The following is a 21,827-nucleotide window of genomic DNA, read 5'->3' as shown; positions in this document are numbered from 1 at the left end:
CCTTTCTTAGCCACCCCCACCCCACAAAAATATCTTTTCATGCTTTAAAGTTTTGTTTCGGCTGAGTTTATTCCCCCTAGAGCGCGAGGCCAACCTCACAAAGGATGAAAATTGATAATTGACGGCAGGGCAAGAAAATGAAGGTACCAAGCTCCATTAAGTGGGAAAGTTCGCACTCTGAAGGATGTCTGTGTCAAGTTTATCCCCCCGTACTTAAAATGTAATGTTGGGATTCACAGTACCTTTGTTAGTCGCCTTTTTCCCTGTGGACATATTACCTCACAACCCGGGGAGGGAAGGTTGACCTTGGCTCAGTTGCAGAGGTCTCGGCCCACGGCCAGCGGGCGCCATTGCTCTGGGCCTGAGGTGGGCAGACCTTGATGGTGGCAAGATGGGGCAGAGAAAAGCTGTTCAGCTCACGGCAGTGGGGAATCAGAGAGAAGAGAAAGGAAGGGGCCAGGGACAAGATACTGTCCCCGAGAGCATGCCCCTAGTGACTTGCTTCCTGCAGTCATTCCCCACCTGGTCACAGTTCCCACCTCCTCGCGTTCAAGGATCAATCCCTTGAATGGATCAGTTTGCCCACGAGGCCCCACTCTCTGGACATGGCTCCTGGGGACGAAGTCTTCAACCCACGAGACATTTGGGGACATCCCAGGTCCAAATCATAACATGCGTGAACACTTGGGCTGTTTAGCTCAGGAGAAACTGGGATTCCTAAGGAGGGGTGCATCAGGCTGGGGCTTTTCCTCGGATCTTGGAATCCTTGTTTCCTCTGAAATCACCTAAGCATCAGGATTCAGGTCAGCAGCAGCCCCCAGAGCTGTGGCCACACCCAGGGCCCCAGACTGCTGACCACTGCCGTGTCACGGGAGTCTGAGCTTTGGCACTGGCATCAGTGGGAACTACGGTGGCTCAGGCTGCAGCCGCCCTGGGATCTGAGGACAGCGCAGCCCTCAGAGCTCGGAGCACGGCCGGAGAAGGCTGCAGGCGGACACTGTGCTGGGCTTTTGGGGGGGGGTCCCTGGGTGAGGGGCTAGCACTGGGGCTGCTTCTGCTGGAAGGACATCTCCACGGGAGTCAGTGAGCCAGGGCAAAATAGAGCCCAAACGAAATGCGTGTCGATGCCGAGGTTCTGGCCAGCGTCTCCACATTCTTGGGTTTAGCTGGAGATTCTTTCCTGCTCAACCCAGTCAGTCCTTCAGTAGGAGGTGGAGAAAGAAAGTTAAGACTGATTTGGATTTACATGGACCCCAAGAGATGATTTATCCTGCCTCCCTTCTCTCCCTCCTGCCAGGAGGACAGATGACAAGTCTCCTGGGCCAGCCTCCGAGTTTCTCTGCACAGGTCCCCACAGGCTATCCCATGACCCCACGTGAACAGCGCCCCCTGCAGGTATCCAGTGCCCCCAACACACAGAGCTCCATCACCCTCCAGTTCCCATCACTGAACCAGAGGGAAGGGGTGAGAGGGAGGGAGGGCTTGGGGAAGCAGCAAGGACATCTCTGGGAGAGAGCAGACAGGGAGCAGGAGATCCTGAGGTCGGCTGCTCACGGGCTCCTCAGCTTCCTCCTCCTCCCAATCTGGCTCTTCCTGGTCATGGTCCTGCTGCCCACCACCAGCCCCTCCACCACCCCACCCTGTCTCCTACCTCCCTCTCTCTATTGCAGAACAAACGTGTCTCTCACCCCTTCCAGCTCTGTTCCTCCCCCCAGGGGGACCTGGTTCTGTGGGGGCAAGAGAAGGCTCTTCCAGAGGCAGCTGTGGGCTGAGAAACACGGGACCCAGCCCTCTGTGCTGAGCTGGGTTATATAGTGTGCGGCTCAAGTGGGGGTCCTTGTTCCAACGCCAAGTGACAGTGCCATACTCCCTCTCCCTTCCTCTCTCTATCTCCCCCACCTCTCTCTCTCTCTCTCTCTCTCTCCACACACACACACACACACACACACACACACACACACACACACACACAACCAAGCTTTCAACAATGTGCTGCACATATTTTGAGAAATGACAAAGGGTAAACAGGAAATTTCAATGACAGTCCCATCAACCATGGCTCAAACCCTCTGGCTGCCATCCTAATTTTATTTACCTGTTCAGCTCGCACACCCTGAATTCAGAACACGTCCTTTGTGGTTACTGGCAATATTGAAATAAACAGGATGCGTTTCTGCCCTTGAGTAGCTCACAGCCTCACAGGAAAGAGCTGGACATTCAGCTCTGATCCTATGAGCTAAGTGGTGGAGCACAGGTGCCTGCCACGGCCGCAGCCCTGGGGTCACTGCCTGCGGGTGTCCACTACCATTGCTTTGTCGAAGCCCCCGGGAGGGAGGTGGTGCAATCAGCTCTAGTCTTGGGGAGTTGCTGGAGCTGCACTTGGTAGACGTGGAGAATGAAATGTGAGTGAGAGCTGGGTGGGAGAGAGGGACTGGGCCATGGCTGGAGAAGCTCTTGGGAGAACTTCATGGCACCTGAAGTGCATCCCGGGGTGCTGGGTGGGAGAGGGGAGACGAGGTGGGTCTTGGTGGAGGAGCTGCCCATGTAAAGTGTGACGTCACTTGTGGGGACAACAGCAACCACAAGTGACAGTACAGGAAGGGAGTTCTGTTGTTGCTGTAATTGAAGCCACATTCAACTGACGTATTCCTGAACTCTAATCTGTGGGGAGCCGCTCTGGACAGTAGCTGTGTACACACCTTTAAGCCCTGAGTAAAGAGGTACTGAACAATTATTGCACCCCACAATACAAGGACATTTACCCCAGCTCGGATAATGAGGCACGGCTGGCTCCAGGAGTAGGCATCACCAGGTGGGGTTGATCTACACTCACCTGTTCATTTGTAGTCCTACCCCTTGCCCTTTTTCGGATAGAATGTTCTAAGAAACAGCGTCCCCCAATAAAAGCCAGCTCTAGAACATGCACCCCAGGCCCCCCATCAGCCTCTCCTTCTCTTGCCTGCCTTGTGGGAGCCTGAGGCCGGGAGCTGGGGAAGTTGTCTTGAAGCTCAGAAAAAAGGTATTCCGTGTCTGCGTTGTCTTTTTGCATTGCCCCAAATTTCACTCGAGTGACTTTGGTTCAGTAGCCCACGCTGGACGGGAGCTGCACTACTCTTTGTCTCACAAATCACCAGAAGCTTTGCAATGTTTTAGATTTTTCCAGTAGGTTTGAGCTTATTGTAGTACAGCGCCAACCTTGGCAAGTACCCTTAGGGAAAAGCCAACCGCTTGCTTCAGGGCCACCAAGTCTCTGCTAAAAGTTCAGTTGATTTCTTTGCCTCCCAGTTGTGTTCTCGTCCTGCCTGCCCAGCATGGATCCACGGTCCTGGGTAAAGTGGGGCCAGAAGTCAGCTCCTCTTTTTGGAATCTTTCCCCTTTGGTTCACATCAGCTTGGCATTTCTGTGCTGCCTTCCAAATTACAACTTGTGGTTTATCAGAGTTTCCTAGTTGTGTTAGTTGGAAGAACTAGTCCTCCTTCTACCCAACAGTGACAGGTGGCAAGGGATATTTCGTTATTAGAAAATCTATCCATGTAATTCAGTGATTTATAAAGAAATCCAAATTGACCATTTCAATGGATGTAAAGAAAGCATTTGACAAACTTCACTAGCAATTCTCCATCTAAACCTCAGATGACATGTCACTGAGCAGACGATTCTTATCTTACTAACTAGTGACTAGTAAAATCCTGCAGGGTGTCTTCAGTCAGCCTTCTTGAACAGGAGGTCCCAAAGTTAAGTTTTTTTTCCTTCTTCTTCTTCTTAATTTTAGCTGTTAAACGAATTTTATCCAATCATTTTATTATCAAAACACATTTTCAAATTCATTAGGATGATGATTCTTCCCCTGTTGGAGCAATAGGTAAGCACTTCATTGATAAAACTGCTTTGAGTACATTGCCTTTATAAGATTTTTATGTCAGATGAACCCAAGACTGATACTCATTAAGGCAAAGAAATTAATCCAAAGTCGTAGATGAAAATGCTGCAAAGCCAGGCTAGAACCCACTTTTTTTTTTTGAGTCCTGATCTAGTGCTGGGCCTTAACCAACTTTGAGGTTCACACAAAACTGTGCAGGGTCCCCTTACTACTGAGTGACATAGTTACTCCTTTATTGTGAAAACCAGTAACTCCTAAGTACTCTAGGAGATCTGTCAAAAAATCTTCCTAAGTTTCAACTTCGTCTCTTGACCACAACTTGTTTTTCCGGAATCACCTCCCCACTCCCGTTTTTCAGGAATGGGGACCCCACTGGAGTCACAGGCATTACTTCTCATTTTCTGACTCCAGGTTGCATTTTAAAAGCACGGATGCAGGCTGGCCTCCCTGCCCTGCTTCCCACCCAGGTTCTCTGTTGACCTGCAAATGCTAGTCCTTAGCTCCAGACCTGCCCTCCCATTCCCTGGGACCCTGCCTGGGTTTTGGGAGCCTCCCTCTCCTTTGCTCTGGTTGTCCATCAGAATCCGTCAACAGAGGGCGCTAGAGGGAAGGAGCAGCCCGGGGAGGAGAAGGGGACCGGGAGCGCCCCTCCAGCAATCCGCCCGCCCTCCTGCCTCAAAACTGCTGCAGCAGCTGGTTTGGTTCCCTTTCCCCCTGTGTCTGGAATTATCGTCTCCTTCTCACAGGAGCACCAGCAGGTCTAGCCAGGGCCCTTCTCAGAGGCCCAGGTTCAGCCCTGCAGAGGGCCTTGTCCAGTTTCCCAGTTTCCCAGAACCCCCAGGTTGGCCCCAGGCTCAGGCGTGGAAACAGCGGCTGGTGTCATGGTAGAATCCCATCTGTCTTTCCCGTTCTCCAGCACCTGTCTCCCCCATTTCTCATTGTGTCTGTCAATGTGAGTGATATTTTCCTGGACTTACACGGATGAGATCTCTAGCAGGTCCATAGGGTGGAACCGGGAGGTAAAGGAATATCTGAAACCTGGGTGTACCCATGCCTTATTGTGAACTAGTGACAATTTTACTGGCACAAAATGTGACGTGAAAATAAGTCTACCTATTTCAAAAAATTTTACTTGATAGTTTAAAAAATAACACTTGTGAATTTCCCTTTTCACTTTATTATCTGCCAGCCCTTGCTATCAGAGAGGTATTGAAATGTTAAATATTCATGTGTCACATAGAGCAAAGTTTATGGTTCCTTAACAGTGGGAAGATTCTGTAAGGGGAAAGAATGTACGTATCCAATTCTTATAGAAGCCCATTGACAGAAAACCAGACCCTCTCCCAGTGCCCCAGAGTGTGATGTACTAGATACTAAACCCATTTTGTCCCGTTACCCCAGATGTGGAACTACAAACATTTAAATTTAATATAGAATATATGATAATAATAAAGATATAATTATCATTTTTATAATATCGAGATAACATATAGGTATATATAAGCTCTAGATTATTATTTCCAACCTATTTTAATGTACCTGTGTCAATTATGTTAAAATATTGGCAGAATCGAAAACTTGGACTTAATGGTTTAATAAATTCTTATACTAGGAGGGAGAGAGAGAGAGAGAGAGAGAGAGAGAGAGAGAGAGAGAGAGAGAGAGAGAGAATGTGTGTGTAGGTGTGTAGTTTGATTGGCTGAAGATACTAGGAAGCCTGTGGGAGCTTCCAAAGGAGAAGTCAGTGGCTGCAGATTCCCAAGTTTATAAAACATCTGGATTGGGTTTTGGGGTGACTGGGCTCCCACCAAGATGTCCTGCCAGCAAACCCAGCAGCCATGCAGCCTCCTCTTAAAGGGCCCACCACCAAATGTCCTCCCAAGACACCCCGCTCTGGTCCCTTCCTGCAGTGGCCTCAGCTCCAGGGCTGCTGTGGCCTCCGTTGGCTTTGATGCCAAAGCTCTGGCTACTGCTGCTGCCTCTGGGCTGCCGCCTGCCTGGGACCGAGCGAGCGTCAGCTGAACAACCCACAGGCCAAAGGCCTGCACCAGTCGTGGGCCAGTCTCTGTGCCCTCACCCCTTGACGAGCTCCCGACGCAGCACATGCTGCACCAGGCCTGTGTCAGGGGTGGCCACTGCACAGCACCTGGGCTGGCTCCCCACTTCCCTCCTGATGTCTGGAGGCGACTGCGTGAAACAGCTGCTTCACCTCAGTAAACCTGTGAGACCTCCTTGATCCCGCGTCACCTTTTGTTTGTTTCAGGTTTGTCTTTCCACCACTTGCCAAGTCCTAGTCCTCTCTGAACGGATCCTAGGTTTCTGACTTTGGCTGAACGGGAGGAAAATCAATCTCTCAAACATAAGGGAATTAATTTTTAAAAATACATCTATGTCACATTCCTCGCGACTAGAACACTCAGGGTCACTCCAGGGGAACTGGGCTGCACGGAATAACCCCACAAGAGACAGAGAGACCTTTTTCTTTGAGGTCCTGTGACGGCTCCTCTGACCTTAAGGGTCTGGAGAGAGAGAGTTAGAGTTAGAGATAGAGATAGAGATAGATAGAGAAAGAGAGAGAGAGCCCTGCTGACCCCTTTTATTGAGGAGAAGCCATTCAAATGTGGCAGGGGGTCAGGTTCAGGGGGCTGAGTCTAGCTTCCTGATGTCCACTGTCAGCAGGTTGACTGACATCTAGGAAGGCCACACCCAAGGGCAGAGCGAGAGAAGGGGACACAGGAAGGGAGTTTCCAGGGAACAGTCTATCCCAAACAGGTCGAGGGGTAATATCACAAAGGAATCGAGTGTAGCTCAACCCCAGGGGGGACATGCCTACATCTGAAGACACACCTTCAATTTCCTGGACTGGAACAACGTTCAGGTCACTAGGAAATGTAGTGACCGTCAAAGCCTCTTGCTTCAGGATGGAAGGTGGGAATCATTCAGAGTGGCTCCCCTCATATCTGTGCTTTGATTTAATAGACCTAAAATGTGAATGCATTGCTGAGACACACGAAGTAGGTGTATAACGGTGTATCAAGGAGAATCCTACAGCAAAAGTGTACTGAAAATGTTCCTTTAATAATCAACTTTAGGTAACTGTGACAGAAATGTCATTTTTTATAAAAAGGTTATAAAGTTGGACAATGCTTAATAAATCACCCTTAAGTCAAATTTTGGACTAATCTATGAATTTGTGCTCAGTTTTCGCTGCTAAGTTAGTTCTTATTTAAGAACGTGTGCAAGGGAATGCTCTGGCTTCCTGGAGTTCAGAGGAGGGGAACAGAGGCACCTATTTGGATTCTTAGTGCCTTCTTATGCACAGGAAAAGCTAATTCCACTACGCCCTGCTGACATCCACACATTAAAACAGGTCTGCAGGACCCAGGGGGGGATGGCCACAGGATCTGCACTGTCCTCCGCACTCTATGATGTTGGGACAGGATGTCTCGCAGAGCCAGCTCCACCAGCTCCCGGAAGGTGAGGGATGGGACGTGATGAACTACTAGTCAATCTCAGGACCCACCCTTGCTGGGCCACTCGAATGCTCACTGAGATAAGGCCTAAGAAATACGGCGAGGTCTGAAGGGGATTCCTCGTACCACTTGAAGACCCCCAGTGCAATGGCCTCATCTACCTGAATGCCTACAGCTAACAGTCAGGTAGACTCTATTTGTCAACCCTCCGTCTCTCCTTTGGAGTATGGACAAGGTAGGCAGAGATTCTATTTCTTCTATATTGACTTGTGTCTCCAGAGTTGGCTACATCGTCAGATACTACCTCTGAAGTGTGTGACAGAGTGATTAATGGATTCTGCTCTTACTAACAGGGGACAGCCCAAGACAATTCTTAAATTCTTCCCTTTGTAAATGCTTTGCTCTTTTTAAATCACCGTAGTGTATTCCTCTCCAATTATTCTCATAAATCCTGCTTCATAGTTACCTAATTTGCTCACTACAGAATCTTTGGAAATAGTTCCTTGATTGAAGAACATTTCAGAGCGTGAGTATGCAATGATTGGTAATGGTTCATTACAGAGTCCCTATCTGTCGAAAATATCTTGCAATTCCAGTGACTAAACGGATATGAAGATGGGATATAAATAGACACAAGCAGAAAGGCATTCTGGAAACACAGATAGGGTGTCTATGTTGCCGTTTTGAGGAGAAATCCTTCCTCTTTAGAAAATCTGACTTTGCTCTTATGGGCACCAGCTGATTGGATGGGGCCCATCACATTATGGAAAGTTAATCACATGAAAAAATATGTACACAGCAAGAGCCACACAGTTATTTAAAAATCTGGGTACCACCAGTCAAATTAACTCATAAAAGTGAGCCTCAACAGGGCCTGAAAAGCTAAGTGAAGGATGTTAGAAGTATGGCCCAAGAGACTCGAGAGGGGCTAGCGGGGGTGAGAATGCACTGGGAACGTGAAATGACAGTTTCTTGTCACTGAGGGCAAAGGCGAATTTTTGCACAGACCTTTGAAGAGCACTTGGGGAAACAGAAACTTCTACCTGGCAGCCCCCAAGTCCCGACAGGGCTGTAACCCTGGGAGGGCAGGAGCAGGGGAGAAGCCCAGGGCTGAGGAGCTGGGCCTTGGCAGTTTGGTTCCTGACAGGTGTGGTCAGTAGCAGTCACAACCCAGTGGCTCCAGGAGTGGAACCAGTGGTGGCTCTGGCCGACGCTGCTCCCAGCGTGGGACCCTCTTTCTGTCCTCAGGGGTCATTGGCCGTCACGTGGTGAGAGAGTGGGGTGTGCCCACTCGGGTGGGCCAGCTCAGGCATCGCTTCCTCTTCCTATAAAGCCCGTGGTCTCATCACAGGGCCAGCCCCACGACCTTATCTAACCCCGATCACCTACAAAAGGCCCCGCCTCCAGATACCATCAGCATATGAATCTGGGGATCAGGTTTGCAACCCATGAACTCTTGGGGAACACCAGGAAGTCATAGAAAGGGCTGATGAGGGAGCTCACACCCGATGATGTGAGGACTGCAGAGGCAGAGGCAAGAAAGCCTACAGGGAGGTGTTTCTGCAGTAATTTGTGAACAAATCTCAGGTTTTTCTGAGATGTAAAGGGACACAGGCTGCATGTTACAGATCTGCTTATCCCATTAGGTCTTGCACCTCGTATCCAGTCCCTCAATGCAGACTCTCATGCTGTGCACGAGAGTTCATGTTCACCTGCACTTTCATGTAGATGGTAAATACAGTGTGAGCGAGTGTGCATGTGCACACACACACACACACACACACACACACACACACACAGCCTAGCTTCCCTCACTTCCCCACTTCCCCGATCATTACAAACATCTTTCTCAAAGAGAATGAGGGAGCTGAGGATGACGTCACCATGATAGTGGAATGAACTGACATTGTATCTCAGTCTCCTTGTGACACGGTGACTCAGGAGGTAAGGCTTAAGCATGCTCGTTTTGGATGCCCAGGGTTTTCTGCAGTCATCTTCCGAGAGGCCACCAAATCCTGCAGTCCTGGAGCTCACGGGCCACTTATTCCCTCTGTGTCCCTGTGTTTAGAAAACACGCTCTGAGAATGTGGTAGGTTTCCCACAGATGCCTTTTGAATGAAATGCACGGGTCACATGGTTGATTGACTTTCTCCTTGAATTAAAAGCCCCCCAATGCAGGAACCAGGCCTGAAAATAGGGTTGGACATAGAAGAGAATAGCCTGTGATTTAGAAGCAGGCAGAGGCAGACTGCACTCTGCCCAATCTCCCCTGCCCACACCAAATAAGGTTTATACCAGGCGAGGGCAAGGTCTGGGTCTCTGTTTTAATCAGAAGTATTCACATATCTTTTTTTTAAATCTCTAATTGTGTGACATTTACTGAAATATAATTCACATATTATACAGCTCATCAGTTTAAAGCATAAATTCAATGGTTTTAAGGATCTTCTCATATCACTACTTTCAGAACATTTCGTCACTCAAAAAAGAAATGCTGTACCTTTAGCAATTATGCTTCAGTTTCTCCCAAGCACCTGGAAGACCCTCACTCTCCTCTCCGTGTGATTTGCAAATCCTAGATAGTTTCTGTAGCTAAAGTCGTACAATTTGGGGTCCTTTGTGGCTGGCCTATTCCAGTTTGCATGATGTTTTCTAAGTTCATCCTCAATACAGCTCTTTCAAATAAATGAATAATGAATGGATGTCCTTGTCCATAGTGTTTTCCCTTGTCCACATGTTTGCTGCTTTTATTTTTGCTTTTGCTTTCTTTATTTGTTTTTTCAGTGCTGGAGACTGAACCCCAGGCCTTGCACATGCTAGGAAAGCACTGTACCGCTGAGCTACACCCCAGGCCCCTTGTCCTACCTCTCAGCTAAAAAAACAAATAATCTTCTTTAAGGCAGTACTATTTCATCACACACACACACACACACACACACACTACAGTTTCTTTATCCATTCATCTGTTGAAGGGCACCTAGATTGGTTCCATAGATCAGCTGTTGTGAGTTGAGCTGCTTTAAACACTGATGTGGCGGTGTCACTGTAGCATGCTCATTTTAAGTCCTTTGGGTATAAACCAAGAAGTGGGGAAACTATACTCCATTATATATGATGTGTCAGAAGTGCATTCTACGGTCATGTATAACTAATTTAAACAATAAAAAAATTAAAACAGACAAACAATCCCCTAAATTAATCCCCAAAACAGTATAGAAAGGACACCACCAAGCAGGGAGCCTGCGTTACTCCGGCTGGACGCAGGGAGACCAGCCTCAAGGGAGGTGGGCTTCGGGAGGTGGGTCTTGGCGAGCTTCAGCCTCCTCCTGAAGTAAGGGTCTTGTCCTGCCCTTCCCTTCCCCAGGGGCTTTGCTACCTGGGCTGCTGGGTTTCCTTTCATGGTGAGCAGAGTCTCTTCCCCATCTGGCCTTCCACACTCAGGGTATCTTCAAATCTAATTAAGTTTGGGTCTGTCTTACCTTGTGTTTGGTTGTGTGCTGTGGGTTAGCAATTCTCTTACTCTAATGGAAACGCAAAATCAGAGCAATTTTGTTTGAAAAAGGCTATTTCCATTCAGATATTGTGAAATCAGGTAGCTGGTTCCTGGCTGACGTGGTGGCTTCATGTCACAGCAGAGAGGATGTCCCTTTGGTCTTGTTATTTTGCCATTGCTGCCAGTTCTTTCTGGGAAGGTGCTCAGGGACCTCAGGTGAGTTCTGATCCTAAAAGCTGTGGTTTAGGCAGGAAGGAAAACTCTTTACTGAGTTTTTCTAAAGTTCTAATAACTTCTTGCATCTTCTTTATGGGCTGCTTGTTTGTACCACAGGGATGGAGAAGCGCAGCTCTTGACATCTGGACAATACATACGTTTTTTTTTTTCTGGACAAAATTCAAAGATCTAAGAAAGAATGAAAGGTATGGATATCGGGCACGTATCTAGTTCCTGGCACAGCATGACCTTCTAGGAAGAAATGGCCGGTTACTGGTCATCTGGAAAGGGTGCCACAGACTGTTCTGGGGTGCTTCATTCATATCTGAAACTGTGAAAGGGCTGCTCTCAACATAAGCATCTACATAAAAATACCAACGCGGACCTTCAAGCCCACAATGCCTCACACTGGGTCCGAGACTTATGCCCCAAGGCACGCGTGGGTGGAGGGGTCTATTAGGCAGGAGGTGACCTAGCACCTCCCCTGGGTAGGTCCGCGGGGGAGTTCCTGGAGAAGGCACACAGCCTAACACACCAACACCTGAGCAGACTCAGTCTTCTGCCTCTTTCTCACCTGAACTCCACCCATCTCCCAGAGGAGGTCCAAGGACCAGGGTGTCCGTCAGCCTCTCAGGGGCCAGAAGAACGTGAGGCAGAACCTGAGTATTCAGTTCTGAGAAGAACTGCGCAAGCACGCTTAGTTGTATAGCTTCAGACCTTTAAAAAGCATCTAGAGAGCGGAGAAGGGTGTGTGTAGGGGTGGAGAGGGTAGGAACCGGAGGCTGGATTTGACCAGTGCATGCTGTTTGCACGTATGGAAATATCCCACTGAACTCCATCAGTATGTACAATCAATACATGTTAGCAGAAATTTAAAAAGTCTAGTGGGATACATGCCTGTCCTTTCATTATTGTTTTTACAAATATAGACATCACATTCACATAACTACACTTCCATATTAAATTAAGGAACCTTTTCATGTACTCAGATGCTCAGATTTTGCTTTCAGTTTTACAAAGCCGTAATTTGGGGAAGAACTGACTTTTTTTTTTTTTTTACAGCATTTATTCTTCCTTTCCAGAGGAAAGACTTACTACCTCTCTATTCTTTTATTTTACATCTGTTAGAAGAAAAGTTTTGTAGTATCATTGACATAAGTTCTCAAGGTTTTATTAAGGTGATTTTTCTTTCTTTTATATATTTATTTTATTTTTATGTGGTGCTGAGGATCGAACCTATTGCCTCACACATGCTAGGAGAGTGCTCCACCTCTGAGCCACAACCTCAGCCCAAGGTAATTTTTCTTAAGATGATTTTTACTGAGATCATTTCTAGGTATTTGTTGTTTTTATTAACAATATAATTTTCCCTCCGAGCTTCAAACTTTATTTTTCTATTATGTAATAGTGCCTGGTCAGTTTGAGATTTTTTTTTTTAACTAAACAAGGATTTTCTTGCTTATTCTTGTGGATTTTTATTTAGTGTTGAGTTTTTTCAAGTTTCTCTTTAGAGAAGCTGTGATAACCATGTCCTCTAGACTGTTGGCTCTGGGGAAGCAGGAATTTTGTCTGCTTTCTGTTGCTCCCTAGAGCACAAAGAAGAAAGTAGGCATTCAACAATTATTAGCTGAAACAATGGACTGGTGAGTGAATCAATGGGAAAATAGCATTTTCCATTATAACCATAGACTCTTATTGGAGTCAAGGCAAGTTTAGATGAAGAAACAGCCACAGAACTGTTTCTGTGACTTTAAAAACAAAAACAAAAAACGTTGCAAGCAAGAAGATTGGCAAGGTTGAGACTTGAACACAGTTCTCTTTATTTCCAGGGGAATACTGATTTCTAAAGCTTCCCTTTCTTCCTGCTCAGAAAGTCCAATGGCTCCCGCTGCTTATAGCAAGAATTCAGAGTTATACGTTCATGATGTGGAGTTACACTGGTCATGTGCAGAGGAAATTGATGTCCAGTTCATTCCACTGTCTGTCCTATTCCCACTCTCTCTCCTTCCCCTTCATTCCCCTTCGTCTAGGCCAATGAACTTCTGTACTTCCTCTCCCTGCCCTTCCTTGTTAGCATCCACATATTAGAGAGAATATTTGTCCTTTGGTGTTTGGGGACTGGCTTATTTCACTTAGCATGAGAGTCTCCAGTTCCATCCATTTTGCAACAAATGCCATAATTTTGTTCTCCTTTAGAGCTGAGTATCCCTTGTGTATATGTACCACATTTTCTTTATCCATTAATCTGTTGAAGGGCACCTAGGTTGGCTCCCTGGCTTAGATATTGTGAATTGAACTGCTACAAACAAAAAAATCAGTGTAGTATGCTGACTTTAATCCTTTGGGAAAGATTTGAAACCACTACCAAGAAATTGTATAGTGGGAAAACATGTTTTTATAAATGCTTGCATTTTAGTCATTTTACTGAATAAAACTATAGACTTAAGAAAAAATATTTCAGCCAATTAACACCTTTAAATGAAGATTTAAGGGATTTTGGAGGGATGGGGGTAAACACTGACTTATTTTTTAATTCTTAGACACTAACACTTATATGCACAGGATACCAGTTTTCTGTAAGAATACACATTTGGAACTCCTCTGTAGCTTTCCAAGTCCACCCTCAGTCTGCCATCCTGTAGAGAGCCTTCCCAGGTCAATTTTTCTGGCATCAAGAACTTGCTGTTTGTCTAGTCTGGAGGGTTCCAAGGCCGGCTGCCCTTCAGCACCACCTGGGAGAGCCTTTAAGACATACTGTTGATTTGGTCCCACTTCCAGATAATTCGTGTAGAAATTATTTTTTCTTTTGTTTCCAATTTTATTCCATTCTGAGGCCAACCTGAGAACAAAATGTAAGGTCACCGAGTTCCTAGGTGATATCAGAGTCTTCCTTGGAATGGAGTCAATGCCAAATGGATGGAGAAGGAATTTCCCAAATACCAGCAGCCAATCAGTGGTGCCCATTTGCCATCAGGACTCCAGGGAGGCTGAGTTGGGAGACTCCCTGGAGGCAGAGGGAGGAGAGAGGAAGCAGTGCTGTGGGAAGCAAGTGGGAAAGGAGGGGTGATCACGTGGAAGTGGTGACCAGGCTCAGCTGAGTCTCAGAGAGCGTGTGGGCCAGGCTGCGGAAGAGCCCTTGTGTGGAGCAAGGGCATAAGGACCCCTGAGGGATGGTGCTGTGGGCTCCCCATAAAGCCTCTAATCAGAGGTGAGTCTGGACTAAGGGCCATTTATCCAGAACCCAGCTCCTTCCAGCCCCGGACTCCGAAGGAGCCCAGAAAGGCACCGCAGCGGGAAGGCAGACAGATTTTTTGATACCGGAATCTGTATTTGGGAGAAGCCCAGGTGAGTGGGAGGGTGAGAGGGCCATGAAGGGCTACTGTGAGTTGGGCTGTTGGAAATAGGACCCGACTGGAGCAGGGTCAACAGTAGTCAGAACAAATGGCAAAAAGGGGATTCGGGTCATTGGGGCCAGAATCTCCAGAGAGCACTTTCAAATCCACATCAAGTAGAGAATTCCCAAAGGGTCAGTCTAGGAAGGGTGGACAAGGAAAAGAGACCTCAGTCAGGATGGATTCTTGACCTTGCCTATACCAACACTGACCCTCAGAACAACAGCAGTCCCCCAGAGACGAGGCGGACGCTGGTGGCAGATTTAGTGGCTCACAGGGACGAGTCCCATGGTGCCTATGGAGACAGTGCAGGGGAAGACTGGAGCTGGGCATAGGGTGGGCACATGGGCAGGTTCCCTGAGGGATTGCTGCGACCGCTATCTCCACAAGAATTGATTCAAGTTGAAAGTCAATTAAACAGTAGAGCCTGTGTTTAAACATAGAACGTGGATGCTTCTGCTTTTTCTAGACAACTATCTCTCTGCTCATAATAATGGTCAAAAGCCCCTAACACTCGGACACCTTTTCATATCCTTGCCACCATTTCATGCTGCTCTTTGACCTTGCAGATAGGCATTAGGTGGGATCTCAACTCAAGCTCTTCACCATGCAAGCTGCATCTCCTTCTGCCGCGCCTAACTCAGAGCTATGCAATTATGGGAATATATAATCCCAAACACATACTTCACCCGTGGCGTGCACTCTTCTGAGTGTTTTATGTGTAACTCAATTAACAAAGGGAGCAATTAATTTAGCGATGTTGCTATTAGGTAATTACAGCTACTATCCACATTTTACAGATGGAAAAACAGCGGCACAGGCACTTGAACACATTTGTCTCGGGTTTCAATGGCAAGTTCCTGTTCTTTAAAATTCAAACCTAGGTGCTTGGGCCTCCGAGTCTGTGTTCTCTGCTAGTTCTCTAGGAGGGAGCTAGGAAGGGCTGTACTATTGACAGCGTGTGCAGTTCAGACGGCTGAGGGTAAGTTCTCCATCAGCTCGGAGCCGCTGTGCTCTTATTTTCTGGCCCACGTACAATTGTTGCTGGGCTAGTTCCTGCTCCGCACAAACTACCCCCTTTTCTCAAGCCCTTTTCTTCCATGTCCCTCTGTCCTTCCTTAAAACACAGTCTCTGAATGGGGCTGTCTGTCTGTCTCCCCTGCTCAGAGCCCCTTGATGGCTTCCATGGAGAAACACAATGATGGCAGAAGGAAAAGGTCAAGTCCCTCTGAAGTTAGCAGAAAAGGGGGCAGAACTGGGTCAGGGGTGCCTTTGAGGGGACCAGGGGCAGGCTCCAGGGCCCCTCCTGGATTCTAGAGGAGCAAGAAGTGGCACCCACACATTAAGGGTGCCTGCTTGGCTATCCTGATATTCTTGTCTCCTCCTCTCTTCCCTGCTTGAAAGGCCACCAGAGACTCCCAGCCGTCTAACAGACTGGTGTCCAGAGTCACAATGACTTCAGGAAGGATCTAGACACAGAGCGGTGGTTGCAGGGGCTCAGCTTGCTGTGCGGCCACCGCCTCTTGGGAAACCACAGGTGGTTCCCTTACCTCTAGGTCTGCATCAAGAGCTGGGAGCTCAGGACTGGAGAGCAGAGGTTGGAATGAGCTAAGAGATGAACTTTCCAGGGAGAAACTGTAAAAGATTCTCTTGTTCATAGAAGACGGAGCACAGGGCTGAGTGACGTTGGTGAAGTCCTGTGTCTGGTGAAGAGGAGAGGTAACGCCACAAGGAGAGATCGTGGTTTGGTGGTGAGTAGGTTTTGTGATAGAGTTAGTTTGAGGTCACACCCAAACCTTTGCACCTTTAATAGTTTTTTTTTCTTCTAACGTTTTTTAGTTGTTGAGGAAACTTTATTTACTTATATGTGCGGCTGAGAATTCAACCCAGGGCCTCATACATGCGAGGCAGGTGCTCTGCCACTGAGCTGCAATCCCAGTCCCCTTTGCGTCTTTGGGAGACATTTAACAGGAGCAGCCTGCAGGTCAGTGACCTTCTGGGGACGAGGAGGCAATGTAAAGAGAGTGTCTCAAATGATTCCCAAGTCATTTTTCTAATAACGTTTCACCCTCCCTCCATTCATGTTATCAGTGTTACGCAGGCAATTGCTATAATTCCTAGACCAAGAAACAGGGAAAAGACCCCGTTCAGAGTGCTCATGTTCTGGTGATGCAATGCCTGGGGACACAGACCTGAGAATGGCAGGAATTCTTGTGCACTGGGATCAACAGCTCAGAGCCGGATTCCCTCACAGTGGCCGCCCATATTGGACAGAAAGAAACGCAGGCAACATTTCATCCTCTGAGACAAGGGGGCAAGGTGCCATCACCTTCGCAGTCTTCTATCCAAGCTTTCGTCCACCCTCTGTGCTCGTACTCGGCCTTGCTAACGTGCTCACGCAGGTGCCACGGCTCAAGCACACTCCAACAGGCACCGCCTCTCTGGTCTCTTCCTTCACGGTCATTACCGTCTTTGTCAATGAGAATGAGGAACCTCACTTGGTGTCACCTAGGGCATGATCAGATGACCCAGTGTCCCAACACTCTCCTTGGGAAACAGTGACTCAGGAGATTCCCAGCCCAATTCTCACCGGGTGTGCACATGGGCGTCACAGTGGCCCTCAGACTGCCCGCTGGGTTGGGAGTTCCTAGGTCTCAAGACATGCCATTTGCCTCAATAGACCTACGGATTTGGACAGAAGTGCACCGAGCACCTGACAGGGGATTATACAGTATCTTGAATAGTTGCTCTGTGTTCAGATATCAAAAATGTTTTCACTCTTGACCTGAACACTCTCAAAGGTAGGGAGATACATCCAGAGACTCGAAGAAAAACAAATCAAAGAAGGAGCGTGCCTTAGTTGGCCAAAGGGTTTGAGAAGGAAGGATGGCTAGCTTTTTCAGAAGCTATATTCCAAGTTCATGTTGTGTTGTAAACCCATTTCTGATCAATCAATGAAATGAAACGATGAAGGGACACACACACACACACACACACACACACACACACACACACACACACTCACACACCTAATCCCAAATGACATAAAATTCCTTGATCTTTCCTCACTAACAAGATTCAAAAATTCTTGATTCCCCTTGCCCTTCTGACCTGAAATAATTGTGCTTCTCAGAATCCCGATGACATATTGCACATCCTTAAAAGCTCACACTAGCCTACTTGTATTTTTAAATGGAATTACTGAGGGCAGGAATTAAATATTGTCCATCTCACAATGCCCAAGCAAAGTGCCTAAATGTATCACATATTCTTTTAAAAACTGGCCTTGTTTAAGCGTCTCCCTGTGTCTTCTCATGTGCTAAGAAGAACTTACTGATCTCAGTGTTTCGGAAAGGAAGGTGCTGATATGCCCATCATGTAGTTGCACATTTCTGTTGTCCTAAGTGAAGTCTTTGAGGTCACTCAGCTCCTAAAGTCAGAGCTATAATTTGAACTCTGATCTCCTAATCCCAGTTCAAGAAATTATTTCCTTACAATAAAAACTCCCGTTACCTAATAGGCATTTTGATTTTCTAAGTGAAGAATTTTAGGCACACCACCAGATCCGAGGAAACCCACCTTGACCCACTTAATAATCTTACATGGGTCACGAATGAATGGTCCCTGATCCGATGCCTCAGAAAATCTACCTGGCCTTGGAATCAGAACTTGGAAGATTATCCTTGGGAATGGAAGAAACTGGAATAAGACTGCCCAGTGCCACACGTCTCTCCGTGGGGCAGACCCGGCCGGTGAGGGGTTCTGTCTGTTCTGCTGACCCAGGTGCTGGTCCTGGATCCCAGTCTCCTTCGTCCCTTGCAACAACAGAGTTCTGTTGCCTGTTCGTGAAGTGGCCTGGTGCTTAGCAATTCTTTTCTTCTTTTCAAATCCCTAAGCCAGGGCCCCAGAAGCTGTGGTGTGGATCTCTGATTTCCTTCGAAGTCGCTCCTTGAGATCCTGTCCAGGCATCGGCTCCTTGAGATTTCCCAGGCAGCACTGGAGGGACCCGCTGCAGGGAGGAGTGGGACTGGCTAACGCCTCTCTAACCCCCAGCCTTAGAGCAGAGTCCTGGGCATTCCCAAGGCCACTGGAAGGCAGGGACAAGAGGCAGGGGATGTCAGGAATGACCCAAGCCCATGCCTGTCCATCCCAGAGCCGACCCAGGCCCTATGATGGACATGCCCACTGTAGCACCGCGTCTTCTCTGACTCCCCAGGGACTCCCCTGTGTGTGCAGGGTGAGTGGGAACGTGGGAGGCCAGAGAGAGCTGAGCAGAACAGAAGGATGGCAAGGAAGACGGAGAAAGGGGAGCTGTACGCTTGACCCTGGGCTGTAAGAGCAGGAATAAGAGTCCGTCTGACTCGGGTCTCTGGACACCTTGTCTTGAGCTGAGAAAAGTGTGGCTCTCACAACTTCACCAGGATCTATTCTTCTATTTAGGTAATGGATACCTCATTGGAGTGTGAATGCTTTACGTTCATAAAGATTAAGAAATACTGTTATGTTCTTTTTTTGGGGGGGGGGTATTGGGGATTGAACTCAGGGCACTCAACCACTGAGCCCCATCCCCAGCCCTGTTTTGTATTTTATTTAGAGACAGGGTCTCACTGAGTTGCTGAGTGCCTCACCCTTGCTGAGGCTGGCTTTGAACTTGCAGTCCTCTTGCCTCAGCCTCCTGAGCCATGGGATTACAGGCATGTGCCACTGTGCCTGGCCTGGTTCTGTATAAATAAAAAGTTTCTTATTACATAAATTTTTTCAACAATATATGTTATTTAGTAAGATTTAAGCTGTTTCTCTTTCATTTGTGTGTGTACAGGACAGTGAATGAAATGTTATAGGAGTGTGTATACAGCTCATATACAAGTTATACACACACACACGCGTGTATGTATATGTGTGTGTATATATATATATAATATATATATATATATTCACACACACATATACATGTTGCATTTCATTCACCATCCCATACGATTTACTTTTAAGGAGACACAATTACCATCCTTAGTTTTATACTGCTAAAAAGCTAAAGTTTTATCACTAACTTCCAGGTTGGAAAATTCCCATCAAAGTGTCTTACCAGCAAAACCAGCAGCAGTGTCAGCCTCCTCCCAAAGGCCCTCCAAAGTGTCCCCCCAAGTGCCCTGCCCCATGCCCAGCCCCGTGCCCAGCTCCAGTCTCTTCCCGCTGTGGCTCCAGCTCTGGGGGCTGCTGAAGCCCTGGGGGTGGGGGCTGCTGCCTGAGCCACCACAGGCCCCGCCCCTTCCACAGGCACAGGCCCTGGGAGTCCTGAGTCCTGAGTGCTGTGACTGTGAGCCCTGGGAGGCGTGGGCTCTGGCTGCTGCCCCAGCTCTGGCTCTGGGGGCTGTTGCTGCCCCAGGCCTTGAACATCCCAGAGAAACCCCTAAGCAGCATCTCAACACCAGGACCTGCCCCAGCGTGACACGTCTCTCCGTGGGGCAGACCCGGCCTGTGAAGGGTTCTGTCTGTTCTGCTGACCCAGGTGCTGGTCCTTCATCTCTTGCAACAACAGAGTTCTGTTGCCTGTTCGTGAAGTGGCCTGGTTCTTATGGACCCTTTCCTTCTTTTCAAATCCCTTAAGCCCAGGGCCCCAGAAGCACACTTTCAAGGATCTCTTGATAAGTGCGAAATCTGGGAAAATCAAGCCAGAAGTGGTTCAGAGGGGCAATCTTTCCCTTCTTTTTATTGTTCCATTGTAATTACTCGCAGTGGTGGAATTCATCACACTCTATTCTACCTGCACGTGGTCTGATCACTTCCCCGCTCCTCCCCGTGCGCTTGCTCTGCTGATTTCCAGAGCGGCAATCTTTAGAACAACCTAAGTCTAAAGCTTCTCCCTGGGATGCGGATGGGGATGGGGCTCGCCTTTGTGCACCCCAGGACCTTGCTCTGCAGATCCCCTCCTGAGGGATCCTCTCTGCCCGTGGAGTGGCAATGACAGTTCTCAGAAGTCACTGGAGAGTACCTCTCCCAGGGCAGGGCTCTGAGCAGCAGCATCTGTGAACAGGGCCAAGGCTGAACTGGGGTGTCTGCAGGCACTCTAACTGCCGCGATGGCTCAGGGCACCCTGGAGTAGCACATCTGAAGAATCGGCATTTGGGGAAAGGGAATGGAGCTCCTTGGAATGCAGAGCGGGTCCTGAGTTGGCAGTGAGTGACGGGAACCCAGGCTCCCCTCAGGCCTCTCCTGAAGCACCTAGATGCTGAGAGTCAGATGAAGCGTGGCCACCCATCCTCCACCCAGGAACAGAGAAACACAGAAACATGCCGAGCCAGGTTCTCGTCCTGTCTCAGTCTCTTGCACAGACTGGTAAAAGATTGTCAAGAAGAATCCCATATTTGTAACAACAACAACAACAACAGAAAGAACAAACACAAATATTGTGAAAAACAAAAATACTGCGAAAAAGTGCACTAAATTATCCAGTGTACAAAAACGCAGAGGAGTCGAATGCTGTCACAAAGCAGATGAAAAGAATAACCTACCACTGACCGTGAGCATTCGAAATTCCACGAAACAATTGAAACTACAAAGAAAAGCTACAAATGACGATGATAATGATAACAATAATACTAATGATAATAATTAGAAAATTAGGGGATATATGACTAGAAAATAGAGGTGAAGCACTTTAGGTCAAATAGAAGTGGTAGCACTTTAGGTCAAAATAGGAATAAAAACAGGAATAACGTGGAATAAAAATGACAAAACTATTTCAGAAATAAAGACAAAATTGCAAAAGCAAAGAGGACTAGCCAATGGAAGACACAGTAAGAAACATTGAGATTAGAAATGAAAAAAAATAGAAAAACAGACATTTTAAATTATGTAAAAAATCATAAAGAAATGATAGACAAGACAAGCAAACATCCAGTTACATAGATAGTCGGAGTCAAAACCATGAAGGAAGCAGGTGTTTTAGAATACAGCTCAAAAATATTTCTCAAAAGGATTTGAGTGCCTATTTTAAGGGGGCATACCAGGTTCAAATAACGAGACACAGCCTCGTAATATGATGGCACTTTAAGAATAAAGTGAGAATCTTCTAGTGAGGAGACAGAAAGGGCAAGTCACTCTAAGGCAGGGAAAATCAGCCTTCTCCGGGATGGTCCGTGCCAGAGGACAGGGAGTAACAGACAGGAGACGTTTCAGGAGCGGGAGAGCGAGCAAGAAACCTTGATTCGGTTTGGCCAGTCTTCAAGTGGGAAAAGCAGCAAACAGCTTGAACTTTCAGGATCTCAGTGGTTTACGTCTTGCTGAGTTTTTTCTGAAGCAATTACCAGATGATCGGCAGCCCCCAAGGATATGGGGGGAGGGTGGGGAGTTTTAGCAAACAAATGGGTCAG

General features: G+C 47.6%; 1 pseudogene; it reads right to left on the bottom strand.

Annotated features, from left to right (window-relative positions):
* Nucleotides 1-804: 804 nt before the first annotated feature.
* LOC101968448 (late cornified envelope protein 3A-like) lies at nt 805-16,918 on the bottom strand (annotated as a pseudogene).
* Nucleotides 16,919-21,827: the final 4,909 nt, after the last annotated feature.

This window comes from Ictidomys tridecemlineatus, chromosome 11 (genome assembly GCF_052094955.1).
Source record: "Ictidomys tridecemlineatus isolate mIctTri1 chromosome 11, mIctTri1.hap1, whole genome shotgun sequence".
Taxonomy (NCBI): domain Eukaryota; kingdom Metazoa; phylum Chordata; class Mammalia; order Rodentia; family Sciuridae; genus Ictidomys; species Ictidomys tridecemlineatus.
This window is presented reverse-complemented; position numbering and strand designations above follow the sequence as displayed.